General features: G+C 41.5%; 1 protein-coding gene across 3 annotated transcripts in view; it reads right to left on the minus strand.

The window, feature by feature from the left end:
* pdzrn3b (PDZ domain containing RING finger 3b) overlaps positions 1 to 15,927 on the minus strand; it is a 123,829-nt gene that overhangs the window by 76,176 nt on the left and 31,726 nt on the right. The window contains exon 1 of one of the 3 annotated variants that reach the window (XM_077528790.1): positions 6,384 to 6,423. The exons of 1 other annotated variant lie outside the window; for it this stretch is intronic. The gene's annotated coding sequence lies outside the window, so the exon portion shown is untranslated. Of the gene's footprint in view, positions 1 to 5,921; positions 6,340 to 6,383; positions 6,424 to 15,927 lie in introns of those variants that run through there. One more of the 3 variants, XM_077528789.1, reaches the window with a different exon arrangement.

The raw sequence follows: 15,927 nt of genomic DNA on the forward strand, positions 1-15,927 counted from the left end.
TATATATATATATATACTGCGATTGGCTGGCAACCAGTTCAGGGTGTACCCCGCCTACTGCCCAAAGCCAGCTTGGATACCAGCTGGGATAGGCTCCAGCACCCCCAATACTCTTCTGAGGAGTAAGCGGTTAATTCCCCAACCCTGCTTCCCAAAATATCTGAGGCATACATGGATCATGATGTAATACCACCACTAATCCCTGAAGTTTGTTATATAGCAACAAAATGTGCCAATTGTCGGGTTTGTGACTAAATAATGCCAATGCAAATACTTTTCTCATCTGTGATTTGGATAACACCCTTACCATTTCAGTGTGAACATATGCATGATACTGGGGTGCAGTCAGGGATTTCAAGCCCCAATCATAATCAGAAGCACGGACCTTTTTTTAAAAAAAAGAAGCACGGACCTACATTTACATGAAATGGTAATAATTTATTTCTACCAGTCTTTTGATTTTGTTTTGTAGCAAGTGCCATTTGTGTCAGATTTCAGCTTCTTTGTGATATCATCTGCCCACTGCCTTTAGAATCTCAAGTGCTGGCATCGAACACACAGAATCAGCACTTAGAAATGGTAATCCATACCTTTGTTCCATCTCGGCTGGATTATTGTAATGCACTTTATTTTGGGATCAGCCAGTCCTCCCTGCAGCGTCTCCAGCTTGTCCAAAATGCTGCTGCTCGTCTCCTTACTGGTGTCCGAAAGAGGGAACACATAACCCCTATCCTGGCCTCTCTTCGCTGGCTGCCCGTGAAATTTAGAATCCATTTTAAGATTCTTCTATTTGTTTTCAAATCTCTCAATGGTCTTGCCCCACCTTATCTGGCCGAGGTCTTGCACCCCTACACACCTGCCCGGTGCCTCAGGTCAGCAGACCAGACACAATTGGAGGTACCGAGGGCTAAGCGGAGGCTTAGAGGAGATTGAGCCTTTGCTGTTGCCGGTCCCACCCTTTGGAACGACCTACCACTAAATATTAGGCAGTCCCCCTCGTTATCCTCTTTTAAAAGACGTCTTAAAACACATCTGTATTCTTTGGCTTTTGGCGTACCATGAGACTTGTTCTTGGTGTTTTGTGTCGTGTATGAGTTTGATGTTTAGTCTACTTATTTATGTATTTATTTATCTCTTTATTCACTACGTCTTATTTATTCACTGATGTAAAATGTATTTGTACAAAAAAAACCTGTATTCGCACTTCAAAGTTTTTGCTTTGTTCTTGTTTACTGCAAAACTGATGTTTATGTACAGCACTTTGTATACAGCATCGCCTGTTCTTAAAGCGCTTTATAAATAAAGTTGAGTTGAGTTGAGTTGAAACATCTGCAATTTATTTGAACAAGTCAGATTTTAGATTGACCACCCTGCGCCACAAAGGCTCAGAGTGACATTATCATTTTCTGGTTGGCTCAGCTAAATAGTCTGCTATGTATAGCCCTTTGATTGGTCGAACTTGATCTGCGCACCAATGATTGATTTACAAGGTGGACAATGTTGGACATAGTGGACACATTTATTTTCAAGTCTCAGTTTCAAGAAAAACTCGACTTTATGAGGCTAGGTCAGCCACCAATGATGGTGGTTTCAACTTGAAAATTATTATTATTATATTATTATTATTATTTATTTATTTTTTTGGGGGGGGGCACATTCACAGCAACACATAAGTATAATAATACATGCCTTATATCTCCAGCCGATCTGACAGTCCAATACAGAGGCCAACATACATACAGTACATGTCAGAGCGTGGGAAAGTCATTCGTGGATGACTCCATTGGCCTCTTTTGGGAAATTAGGTGCTTGCAGACACCATGTTGGCAACTGCCAGGTATAAATCATTGCAAGTATAAATCATTGCAAACATATTTTTTAAAGTTTAATTTCCAGCTATGATTACATCTGGCCAGGCACACAGTTTATGCAGTGAATGTGTAGCAGCACACACGAGCCAGTCATCACATCACACTTCAGATTAAAACTCAAATTTAAAGCCAGTAGCTGGCCTCACCACCTCCACCCACATCCAAATTACTGAGACCGTAACACTGTGGCTTGTCTATTGGACAAATGCACTTCAGAATTAACGATTGATTCTAACTAGATGGAATCATTTCTTTGAGTCAAGTTGACATTTAAAAAATACCAAAGTGCAAACCTAAAGTTGACAGTAGCCAAGGTTTTTCCTCCAGTCTGATGGGATTCTGCATTTACAGGGCCACTAAAACCACCACATTTTGCTCTTGATGTAACCCCCATTATAATCATTAGGGGTGTTAAAAAAAAATCGATTCGGCAATATATCGCGATACTACAGCAAGCAATTCTCGAATCGATTCAATAGGCAGCCAAATAGATTTTTTAACATCCATTTTTGATGAAAAGATATTCAACAAAACGTCTTACTTTCACACCTTAAGCATGGAAGAATGTTATATTAATGGAACATTAAGCCTTACTATTTTATTTCAATGCTGTTCTAACATGAAAAAGGTTACAACCTGTTTGTTAAATAGAGTGGCTCAGTTATAAAACTGAAGTTTCAGATCAATAAATAATACATTTTCATACAAATCTTACAGTGTACATGTACAAGTTTACTGAATGCTATTTTCTAAATTGAGTAAAAAAAAATCGTAACAATCGACTTATAAATTCACATCGGGATTAATCAGTATCGAATCGAAACCTATGAATCATGATACGAATCGTCAGGCACTAGGCAATTCACACCCCTAATAATCATCATCAATCATCTTTGAAACTTTAATATAACTGTGATGTCATACGCGTCGTCAAGGGTTTATCTAACAGTCTGGGTTGCTGTGCAGACTTATTTAATAGTCTGAAGTATCCATAGTTACAGTACCTACAGTGCAGACTTTCCCACTCCAAAACCAGCTCATGCCAGCTGTCAGTTAGCAATTCACGACCACAAACGGATCCAAACCACACATATAAAGCATGAACATAAAAACTGAGAGAGAAAATAACACTGAGCCAGCTACGAGTTTTCGTCACTAACCAGCAATCAAGACTAGTCATTGGCCGTGTGTATGTTGGGGCAAGTGGGTATGTGTGCGTGTGTAAACCAGCTGCCTACTTAGACGAGGGTGGAAGGACTTGCCAGGGAAACGCCCACACAGATCTTACACACAATTCATTAAATATGGAACCCATCCATCCATCCATTTTCTTGACCGCTTATTCCTCACAAGGGTTGCGGGGGATGCTGGCGCCTATCTCAGCTGGCTCTGGGCAGTAGGCGGGGGACACCCTAGACTGGTTGCCAGCCAATCGCCGAGTATGGAACCCCAGAATATGATCAAAGTTTCCATGATATAAATTCAGTGTGGACACTGCATGATAGTGGTGCCATCGTGACATTGGACTCAAGAACTGGAATTTTCTTCCTCTTCCTTACTTCTCCACTTTGTTCTCTCCCCAGCAGACAAGCTCTGATGGAGAGATAAGTTGAAGGTCATGCTGAAAGAACAGAGATTCCACTCAGGAATGTGTGGAATGACACGCTTATTTCCTGCACAAAAAGCTTATTCCATGCTACTGGCATGGACTTATATGGTCCATGTCATCAATGGGGTCAATGAGAGTTGAGGAATGACAGCTTGGTGGAGAAAAGCATGGAAACTGATGTGGCCACTCGGCAGCTAGGTAACAGCCCCAATTTTATAATGTGACTTATTCTCTTTTAGCACATCTACGGTAAAGCTTTACTGAAACAAAATAATGTTATTGTGTTCAAACTGAATTTGTTCAAAAATGGTTCTCTGTTCCACTTAAAGCATACCGCCTGTGCCCCATTTTGAGGTATTGATGGGGAAATGGAGCAGTATTGTAAAGTTTGATGAATATCTGGTGTTCCCATTTTTGTGTCTCGTCTTGTATTTGCCAAAATACTTTTAATGGTTAATTTTAATGCTCGTCGCTATGTTGGTGTGGATGTGACATCAACAAGTTGACAGGCCGTCACTTGCACAAAATTGAGTGATACGCCAGATCGCTTCCCTATGGGTTCAAATCAGTCATCTAGACGCCAACATTTGTTTATTATTTATTTATTTAAGCAGAAAGGATTAGTCAGGTTATAACCTGACTGGACTGACAGCTTCCAGATTGCATGCAGCGGGGTATTATTTACATGTGCGTACAGCGCCTCGTCTGTCACGTCTCATCTGTCAGCAAACAGGCATCGTCAGTGACGGATTGACGGAACTTCCGTCAGTATTGACTCTGGAGAGTTGCGAGAATGACTCAGATTCATCAAAAAAAAAAAAAAGAAAAAAGGCTGCGTTGAATTCGGGGAGATGGCTGAGCCAAGGTTCAACGTTTTCTTAGCTTTACACGATTATAAGTGTGCTTTAATAATGTACAATTAGTGCAACAAAAAACATGTTTGGATGTACTTTTTCTTGATATTGTACATATTTCTCCTTCTGACCACCACAGGTACACTTGAAACCCGTATCCCACTGAGAGAGCGAATGTTTGGGAGTATTGGCAAAGGTAGCGAACAATGTTCAAAATTTCCTTGTGACAAGAAAAACTGTTGCCGACCATTAAAACTGTTGGTCAATATCTGTTGAAGGTCTTTGCGACCCTGAATGAACACTAAAAAGAAAAAGAAAAAAATCAATATCCGCTACTATTGCAAATGGTTGCCCCTGAGTGAGATACGAGATTTACTGAAGGAGCCAGTATAGGTTTATGAGGATAAATGATATTTATTAATTAGCAACATTCAACAACCATAAATGACCATCCTTAATTTCCAATCCCCTTTTCCTCTCTTTGTTCTTATGCTAATACTGTACTGTTTTGCGGCTCTCTTTCTGTTTTCCAGAAGTAATGGTTTCCTAAGGCCACCATTACACAATATCAGAGGGGTCAAACATATGGCCCACGGGCCGGATCAGGCCCACAAAGGTGTTTAATCCGGCCCGTGAGATGACTTAGTAAAGTAAAAAAACTAAACAAAAACAAATCGTAATGTCGGACCAATTAATCAGCCAGCCATAATCAAATATATAAATTTGTAATTTCAGAAGCAGTCCTCGGGTGAGTAACTTGTACACAGAATGGCCCTGGAAGTCATTATTTTACACACAACTTAAAGTTATGGTTTGTTTAAAAAAAAAAAAAAAAAAAAAAAAAAAAAAAAGTTTTTTTTTCTTTTTTTTTTTTTTCTTAATTCATAAACCAACATAAATGTATTAAATACGGCACAAATTCAATTACCGGTAACACAAATACATATGACAAGGATTAACGTCCTTATAACTTCATTAACTGTGCCACACAATGCATTCTGGGACTACATAGATATGCACAAAAAAGTAGATTTAACACGTCTGGAACTCATACAGGCAAACAGACCCGTCACCAGAGCCCAGGCTTAAGGGGGACACATGAAATGCATGGGCGGGCCCAATTATTATGAATACCATACTGACAGCATTAACTCGCCCAATATATTTGGATAAATTTATGTAGCACTGTCGTGCATCTATCCATTGAACGGCGCCCGCTGACAGTATTATCATAGACCGCATTTACAGTACACACACATAAAGTAGACTGCGGTGGCGTCGTGAGTACTTGGACGCCGCAGCCATATTGGATGAGGCAAAGTGAAGCTATTTGTAAAGATGCCTCCTTCTGTTTCTCCTTGGAGATGTATCATCAAGCCACAACTCATTGGATTAATAAGGAATTATTATTACCTTTGATTATATTATCCCATTCAAAGTCAATCTTTCTATTTTTGCCGATGTAATGGCAAATACAATTGCCACATCCAATAGGGCGGATGTGCTGACATATTGCTTCGAACAGGCCACCTGTTTGAACGGTGTCTGCAGCAGAATTAAAAAGAAAAAAGGAAAGCAAAATCCTACCTCATTGTAGATGCCAAAACGATATGTGGGTCCCGTAGTTTTTTTTTTCCCAAGTGACTCTTTAGTTGCCGACACGAAAGTAGTTTGTATTATGTCCCTCCTCGCTTGTCTTGTGCGCCAGCGTCCTCAGAAACGTGCAGCTTCACTTGTACAAAATGTACATGACTCTTACATTGCACGCCAACATTGACATATTGGTCGCGTATGCGTATAAGTCAGCGTAAGGCATACTTAGCATTATTTTCAGTAAGACTGTGATGGCTGTTGCAGATAAGACTGGCTATCAATCAAACAAAACCATACCACTATTTCTTCATATTGTGACATCTTGCAAGAATGCCGCCAGAAAACGTTACTTGTACAAACAGCCACCGTTGGCTGTAGCCGACGCCAAAAACAAGAACAGCAAGTGGCGAGCATTAGAAGCAATGAACTGAAGCAGCCAACACAAACGTAACATACCTCCGACACCGGCAACCTGTGTTGCGTTTACTGACACTCGGATATAAGAGTGCTAAACCGAATGAATGGAAAAATATAATAATAAAAAGGGGAACCATTTTAGAGATCCATGCCTCAACTGGGCGGGCACAATCATCTTGGTGGGCGGGCACGGACCCCTATGGCCCGCCCATGGTGACGGGTGTGCAGGCAAAGTTGTATTTTTAAACAATAGATTACAGTTAAACTCCGTAATTTAGGACTGGTCCAAAAATCTAAAAAAATTCCGCGTATAAATAACGGCAATTGTTTTTAAGTTATATACCATTATCTTACCGATTCGGCCCACTTAGTAATATATTTTCCTCCATGCAGCCCCTGAGCTAATACGACACCCCTGGTCTAAATATTAAAATACTGTATATCCATTTATTTTGTATCAATTTGTAACCATGTACTGGTTGTCGGTCAATTACAGTTTTAATATAATACATACCATAATATAATCAGTTCTGCAGGGTCACAAAATAAGCAATCCGAAAGGCGTCCAAGTGCTACTTTTGTAACAGCAGGTCGCAGTGGTACGCTTTGGGCTCCATGTGGAGGTTGAACATAAATAGTAAATACGCTGCTGTCAAGTGATTGGATGAGAATTCTTCCTGTGTTGACAATGGAATGTAAGATTGGAATGGCAAGAAAACAAAAAGTGACACTTAAATCAATACTAGGGATTACGATGGAAGCTAAGGCCTATAAAGCTGTATTACTTGTTTACTGTTAATGTCAGCACACTGTACTGTTTATTTTGTGTGTTTAATTAAATGGTAAATTACTTTTACATTGTTTGGTTTACGTAAGTGAAGTAGCTCTTGCTGTCCTGCACTTGACCAGGATATGCTGATCTTACCAGATATAATGAAATTAACTGCACCGCTAAAAGGTTATGTCTGCACTGATCACTAACTGTTGACATATCCCTCACCTCATCCTTCTTTTAAAATGAGCTTGTTTGGAAATTAAAATAAAATTTTCATATCAACGCTGCAAAGATGAGATCCATTTGATCCATTGGGTGATAGAGTATGTGACTAAAATTAATCATGCGTTTATGGGAGTGAGTTCCTCCCCAGGTTCCAACTGAATGAGTCCTGTTCTCGTGATGAGGGGAGGGTCAATTCGCTTTTTGTGTTGACTTTTGCTTTCTGAAAAGGAGCTGGACAAACAACTCAGTCAGCTGTGAAAGCCTGTGCGTGATGATTCCTTGGGAGGATCCGGGAGACACAACTAGGTGATTCTAGACTTCCTTAATCCCTCTTAGTGAAGTAAATTATATCCACTCAAGTGGTGTTCCTCCATTACTCACAAACACATGCTCCACTTCACCATCAAATAAAATATATTGTGTTTTTTGGTTCCATGTCATGTCTGAGTGAAGGTTTAGTAAGTGTTGACATCTCCAAAAGTCTAGCTTCAATATTTACCTCCAAACATTCCATATTTGGTCATAGACACAAGCAATGACGCTTCAAAACCACAAAGCTACATTTTTTCCTTGCAGAGTCATACTTGATTAATCAGGACTTGGAAAGCAAGAGTGAATAAATGTGGGATCAAGATGAGGAGGAGAGAGACAGTGAGAAACAAGAGAGTGTCATGCTTTCACCATCTCGAGCGACTACTAGTAATTTCAGCAATCTTCCTGAGAATGGCAAAGAGGCAGAGTTCAGTCAGCATCAACGACAGTGGAGTCTTTCGTCTGCCCCCCCTCAACTTTCTGCATGGCACAACATAATTCATGGGTGGCCAAACATAGCCAAGTGCGGCTGAAACAGAACGAAGACATATAACCACAGCAGCATTTATGAATGATGCTGATTGTGTGTTTTTTACTGCCGCAACCCCCCCCCCCCCCAAAAAAAAACCCCCCAAAACTTTGCTTTGAGAACTTAAAGTGAGCATATCGGTGTCAGTGGTGGCAGTTTAATAGCCATTGACAGTAGTGCTCATATTTTCTTTCCAGCACAGAGGTGAATTTATTTTTCTGATAAGCCCGTCTTAGCCATCTTTTTTACGAGACTTCATGGTTGCGTAAATGGATTGTTTCATTTTAAGAAGCACAAAAAGAACTTAAACTGCAGAGACACGCAACATTCAGACACCCATGCAGGGAAAATATAATTCCATTGACTCATTGATTTGGAAACTTCACAGTCATCCCAAAAAAAAAAAAAAAACAGACCACAAAGGATAGATGCTTTGTTAATTAAATGTCACATCCTCCATCACATGCTTGTTTTTCATTCCTTGTTTGGTGTTGTGCTGAGAGAGGAATTTAAATTCTGCGAGGTGTTAGAGTAATGCGGAATGTCTTGGGCAGACAGACGGAAGCACCATGCCAAAGACTCATTGACCTCACTGCAAGACACGGTATTCGATTCCATAGCTAACACCCGGTCTGAAGTGGTGGCCGGGTAACCCCACCCCCACCTTAACCTGATAGTCTGGACTTCTGTGAGAGTCAAGTCAGAGAAATGTCATAGATGAAAGAGACTGGTTGGCATGTCCGTAATGTAAATGCCTCCATACAGTAAATATTGACTACATTCTGTGTATAGTGTTCACTGGTAGGAACACAATAATGATCCAGTAGTTGAAGCTCAGTTTGGCTTTGAAGCTGCTGACTTAACACTTGATGAATCATTTTCCTTACACAAATTCCGTCAAGGTACACATGAATAGAAATATCAACATGTACCCCAATATCTGGTCATATAAACGTGATTGGGTTAACTCCATTGAACAGAATGAGTACAAGAACTACTTTATGTGCAGCGGATATCTTACTTTGCCACTCGCTAAACAAGCCAAACTTGAATACATTGATTTTTCCACGGCCTTTTCACATTATTTTCTATCTCGACGGCAAAAATGTCATAGTGTGTATATACATAAACACATATATGCGTGTACAAGTATAAGTCCGTGTGTCTGGCTTGCAACCCACTGGAAATACACAAGTAGAAGTAAACAAACATGGCGAAATATGGTGACTCAGCACTGCAGCACACTTTTGGAGTGAGAAAGAAACGACTACTTTATTATTGTGGTGAGCGACATGAACATAATGTCTGTCATTGACCATAGAAAGTATGAAGCGGAAATGACATCTATTTGCGTAACCACGTCTATGCTTCACGGTTTAGATCGGGATATAATTCCGTCCATTCACGCATGTTAACGAGTTATTTTGAATATTTCAGAAACCAGAATTTTAACCTTAGCTTGTAGCGAGCAGTGACGGGAGTCGAAGGCGGAGTGTTAAAGTCCATAGCCAAAGACTGGCGTTTTATTCACATCATCAACAACTCACTCTGTGCGAGGCTCACAGACCTACCAACATTTTGTTCTTTTATCCTTTCATCCTTTCATCCCAACAAACTCCCCCTTCGTCCCAACGTTCCGTGGGTGAATTATGTTCTGATCACTACACAAGCCCCCCCAGAATTCACCCACAATCAAACTCCGGATGACGGGGCGGCAACTGCCGGACCCCTGCGGGTACATGACCCAGGGAGCGAGGGCGGGAGGGACACAGCAGAAACACCAGAACAGACCCGCGCACCAACTGGCGGGGATGCAGGAACAACTGGAAGGGACTCCACACGGTCCACAAGGCGCAGCCCAGGGGGGCGGCCGCGGCGGGGGGCGCGGGGTGGTCCAAGGGGTCAACATGGTCAACATGAGCCGGTTTAACTTGCAACCCGGTGTCGGAGCCCCGAAGCGACTGGGTGTCACGGTCGGAAGCCTGGTCGGCCGACATCCGGGAAAAGTCGAGGCCCAGCGGTATCGTGTTGACGGCTGCCCTGGACAGACAATCCGCGACCACGTCGTCCTTGCCAGCGATATGTCGGATGTCCGTGGTGTATCCAGATATGAACGGCAACTGTCGCTGTTGCCGCGCGGACCACGGCTCGGACAACTTCGACATGGAGAAGGCGAGCGGCATGTGATCGACGAAGACCGTGAACTCACGGCCCTCCAGGATGAAGTGGAAGAGGCGGATGAACCTGTGGCAACAAGTCACCATCCCGAGGAACTCCCGAAGACCCTGGGCCGTCCGGGGTCGAGGAAAAGCGGCAACAGCTTCCACTTTTGCCGGGAGCGGGGTGGCGCCGTCCTCGTTGATGAGGTGGCCGAGGTATTGGATGGAGGGCACACCAAAGACACATTCTGTCGTAGTGCCGTAGGTCCGGATCGGTGCATCGTTGGCCGCTGACAGGTGCGGGCCGTGAGCGCCCCCGGCAGCATCTTCAGCCGAGGCAGGCAACACGCTTCTGCGGGCGCCGGAGTCACAGAGGAACTTGAGTCTGGAGAGGGTGTCCATGATAAACAGCAGCCGGCACTCTGCGCCCCCACTCACAGCTGCAACTGAGTGGAGGCGTCGCCGTTTCCCGACGCAACAAAGGAGCAAGGGGCGCGGCACCTCTTTGCCTTACGAGGTGCCCTTGCGGCCGTCGGGACTGGGAAGGCGCGTGCAGAGGCCAAGACCTCGTGGTTGTGCCGCTGGGTGGCCAGGAAAAAGCGGTCGGCTTCTTCCGCCAGAGCACGTGGCTCGGAGATGGTAGTGTTCGCTAGCGCCGTAGCTCTGGCCGCCGTGGAGCTCCCGAGCGCGGCCTCGACGTGGTAGTAGCGCGTGGAATCGTCCGTAATTCCACGGATGGCAAACTGAGCTTCAGCTTGTACAAACCACGTCGCCGAGGCCAACTCCCAAAACTCCGGTAACTTGAGATTAGCGGAGTTCGCCATGTCGCTCAATTCGATCAAATTCTCAGCCTCGGAAACGTCAACGAGGCGAATGTCGGGGTCACCAATGTAGCGAGCAGTGACGGGAGTCGAAGGCGGAGTGTTAAAGTCCATAGCCAAAGACTGGCGTTTTATTCACATCATCAACAACTCACTCTGTGCGAGGCTCACAGACCTACCAACATTTTGTTCTTTTATCCTTTCATCCTTTCATCCTTTCATCCCAACAAACTCCCCCTTCGTCCCAACGTTCCGTGGGTGAATTATGTTCTGATCACTACAAGCTCATATATTGACATCATGTAAACGTAGTCATTGATGTTTGCCATCTTTAAAGGCAGGTTCTTCCATTTTCACTCACTGTCGCCAGACAGACAGGATTTTTTTTAATCATTTTTTTCACTCACTCAAGCTTGTGTGAGTGAGTGTTTGAAAAAACAAAAAAACAAAAACAAAACCGTGCGTGTTGTCAAGTTGCCGTGGGAGTGACGTCATGCAGCCGACAAATTCACCTAGCCCCGTCTGCCAACAGTGAATGACACGCCCCCCGCAACCCCCCCTCTCTGCGATTGGCTGGAGGGTTAAACAACTGTCTGTCTACAGAAACGTCCCGCTGTTGACAAAACAAACACAAAATGGCAAAATACAGGCTGGGGGGTGGGGGTTTAGGAAAAAAAAATCACCACCACACATTAGCAGAAGCCTAGAGGTGTCGATTCAGAAGGAATTCATGGCTGTACATCCTGTATTTATAAAGTGCATTTTCCTGAGTGAAAATGGAAGACCCTGCCTTTAAATGTGAGATGAGAGAAAAAAAGGAACTAACAGAAAAAAAAACTTTTTTTACTTTCTATGGGCAAATTCACTTAACATTCATAATAGATAGCTTGATAGAAGACAGATATCTGCAGTGGGTGTAGTAATTTCAGCCTAACTCTCCCAGAACCAAGTCATTGCAGACTGAGCTATCGCTGCCACTAATTTGAAATGGACAGTGAGAGAAAAAGAGGATGCTGCCAGAAGGTGGGTTCAAGTAAGTTTGTGTGTATTTCTCTAAGACATCTCTTGAATCCTTGACATGAGGATGGATAAATAAACTCCTCTGATGATGAACCAGGGCTGTTTCTTACTGATGTAACCTTATGGAAGAGTGTAAAAAGACATTCATTGTTGCTTCAATTCAGCATTTGTGCTCTTTAGGGTTTAGCATAAAGGTTGCAATGTCCAGTGCATTTGGTTCAAATTAAGAAGGTCATGCCTCCCAGTGGGTTTATTTGGACCTTGTTAGAGTTATTGTGTATATATTATTCTATATTTTCTCTTATTACATAGTTAATTGCCAACTATGTATTCAGTATTTCACTATGGGTTTGGAGCTGCTGCATGTTTATTCAACCTGAGGACATCTGGAATGTGGGAATGAAGAACTACAGCCTTCAAGGATTAGTAGTCGTGACGATTTAAAGGATGTCCTCTGTATTTTACGACTGCTGGAGTTGCTTATCACATTGCTGCCAGTACTCCCATTTTCCTCAGAGGCAAGTGTGTAGCCTATTGTGTATGTTAGGGAATCCCAAATAAAAGAGGAGAAGTAGGGAGTTGTGTCAGAAGGGGCTGGGAGCTTGTGATCTGCGCACAACTCTCTGTCAGCTTCTCCTCGCGAGTAATCAAATCCTTGTGTCTTCTCATTCTTTCTTCTGTGTATTTTAAATGTTGCAGGTGTTGACTTGACATTAACTTGGTCCTTTCGAGCCGGATCCCAGGACGCCTAAAGGATTCCAGTTGCAGAGTCGACCTCCAGGAAGACCGTGGCCACGGCAAATACTACCCTTTTCTGGGACTGGATTTTCGTCTCTGTGACTGGGATCTGGAAGGCTGACGGGAATCCAAAGGACGAGAAGACATCTGGGTGAGAAAAAATTTACTTTCCGGGGGAAAGTGTGAAGTGAATGTCGACGTAAAATCTGCGCGAAGGTACTGTCGCAGCCTGCACGAAGGTACTGTGTGGGAGGAAAAACCTTGTGAATACTAGTCAATGGCAAGTAAAGGGAACGGAGCCCAGTAACGTCCGTGTAAAGAGACGATGCCGGAGTCGTGTACGTACTTAAATTCCGTGAAACGCAGAAAATAAAAGGGCCTTGTGTGAGTGTGTGAAGTGAATGGAAGTGTAGTGTCATTTGATACTTACTTCATTTTAAACAAACAGGATTGTAAGTGACAACTCATTGTGGAAGCAAAGGCAAGAATTCTCCGCCCTATTGGGTAGAAGCTTGAGAATTACCACAGTGAGAAATTTATTGTCACCCTGTTATTTGAACCTATCAGTCCCTAGGAAACTCTAGGTTCACGGACTGTACCAAATTCATATAAAATGGGGGAAAATAAACAGTAAAAGGTGAGCTATAAGATGAACTATCCAGTAAGGATTGGATGTTCATAGAAAAATTAGATCCATCTAAAATATAGCATTGAAATACGTGGATTACAAGATATACTTTTGCTGGCCAGCTTAATTTACAATAGTAAAAATAATAACAATAATAATGGTAATCCACTACAATATTAAATAAGGAATAAAATGAAATGGAAAGTTGGAGCTTTAACAGCCTAATGATATCGAGGCATAAGTGTATTGTCTGTAAAAGTGTATGTGTGTGGCTTCTCACTGTGTTTGTCTCTGTGAGCTCTTGTATGTGTCTGTGTGTCATATTGTCTAAAGACGACGGCTTAAAAGGGTTTAAATTGTGTATAAGGGGTTGTTAGATCGTGTCTAACATAACTATGTTAAAAACGGTGAAATTGAGAAATTTTGGTCTGTATCAAATATGAGGTGCGTGGACCAAAAAGTGGTCCCAGAAAGGGTCATCACCCGGTCCTCAGGTGAAAATTGTGTATTTTGTTTTTGGATGGTAAAGCTAATTGTTTGAGAGTGAGTTAAGTAGGTGATTGATGACAAGTTGTTGGACTTCTGACAAAAAAAAAAAAAAAAAAAAAAAATCCTTTTTATTGGACTGTTTTGAGCATGGGAAATGATAAAAGTAAGAGAGAAACGTGAAAGTAGAATTGATTATGGTAGAATTAGAACAACTGGATAAAGAGAAGATGAATTAGTGGATGATTTTAAAGTGGGATTTGTGAAGTGTTTAGAACAAGTTGTGGTGGTGTAGATGATGATAAGACAGGAAGGTGTAACGTTAGAGGACACTGAGTTAAGAAATTACCCTCAAAAGTATAAAATAGATAGTTTAAAATGATATAGATTATTTGATAAATAATGCTAATCTAGTCTACTAAATACTAGTTTAAAGAAATTTGAAACTTTGAATTAAGTAAGTAATGATGGTTTTCAGCTATGACTATATTGTAAAGTGTGTAATGGCACCATTTGTCAAATTGCCAAATGGGGAAGGCCTTGATATCACACTGATAGTAGAAGCTTCTATATGGAAATGCAATGATTTCATGACTTTTTAACAGGTAGTAATTTAAACCTTATTGACTGACTTGAAAATACTTACTAGGAGTTAAATGTTCTAAAAATTCATTATTGTGGTGTTTCTATTTACTAATAGATTTGGTGTGACTCATGCAGATCCAGATTAGAGAACAACATAAAATTGTAAGAAAGAGCCTTTACAATGTCGTTTTGAATATAGTCCTGAAGTTTGTATAAAAGATTAGTTACACGGAGGAATGTTTTCCTAATTGAATTCTGATTTAGCTCCTGCTGTGATTGACTGTGGAATTTAACAAATTCTCCCTCACCAGAACCTGATAAGTAAAATAGGCATTGAAGGGAAAAGATTATTAAAATGGTTTAGAAGGCAAACCTTTTATTAGTGGTGAGTTATTTAAAATAAATAAATAGCTGAGATTTGAATTTGATGAAGAAGAAAAAAATGGCATTTATAATTGAATTTGAATGTTCTTAAAGGAGCACAATTATTAATAGTTGCTTTTCCACCAACAAGCCCAGGATCTTTGAGTTCTGGGTAAAGTGAGTTTTTGGTTGCAAAAGTTCAGCAGGGAATTTAGAATTGTGTTTTTACAGTGTCTTAGAGTTCTCTGTAATTAATTTAAATGAGTTTGATTGAGACGAGCTGCTGTAAAAATACTGACCCCTCAAAGTAACCACCTTAGGTTAGTGAGACCCTGCTGCCGAGATAGTACTTGGATGCCCCATGAGGAATTTTTATTGCCCTGGTAATTGTTGTTGGTGGAAAAACGGCCATTTATTTGAACAAGGTGAACATAAAAAACAAAGATGAAACGAAACCAGTAAGCAGAATTATATTAAATTGGATTAGACCTAGTCTTGGTGTCTACATTAGATGGCAACATGGTAATAAAAAGATAAGCTGAGTAGAAAAAGGGATATCGCTATGTGAAAGGTGTAGGATCTTTGCATTTTTACGACGTAGTCTATATCCTAAATAAATTCTTAAATGGTAGCTGACGCCTTACTACAAAAAGCGAGGGAACTGATTGTAAAGAAGGGAGATGATAAGCTATGTCACTCTGAGCATAAATGTGAGAACGAAAACAATGCCACACCTACGAGTGTCACAGTTGACTGACTACCTGTAAACTGATGATGAGTTTGATACAGTGACACTGCATATAACAATTATGGCAGAACAAATGGAGATGACAGAACTTTTGTTTTTCTTTAAAACTAAATAGGAAGAACTGTTTAACCTGCTTCCTTATGAATTCATCATTCATTCATTCTGATGTTGGGTTTCTTGACAACATGTAAGTA

This window comes from Festucalex cinctus, chromosome 8, assembly GCF_051991245.1.
Source record: "Festucalex cinctus isolate MCC-2025b chromosome 8, RoL_Fcin_1.0, whole genome shotgun sequence".
NCBI classification, from domain to species: Eukaryota; Metazoa; Chordata; class Actinopteri; order Syngnathiformes; family Syngnathidae; genus Festucalex; species Festucalex cinctus.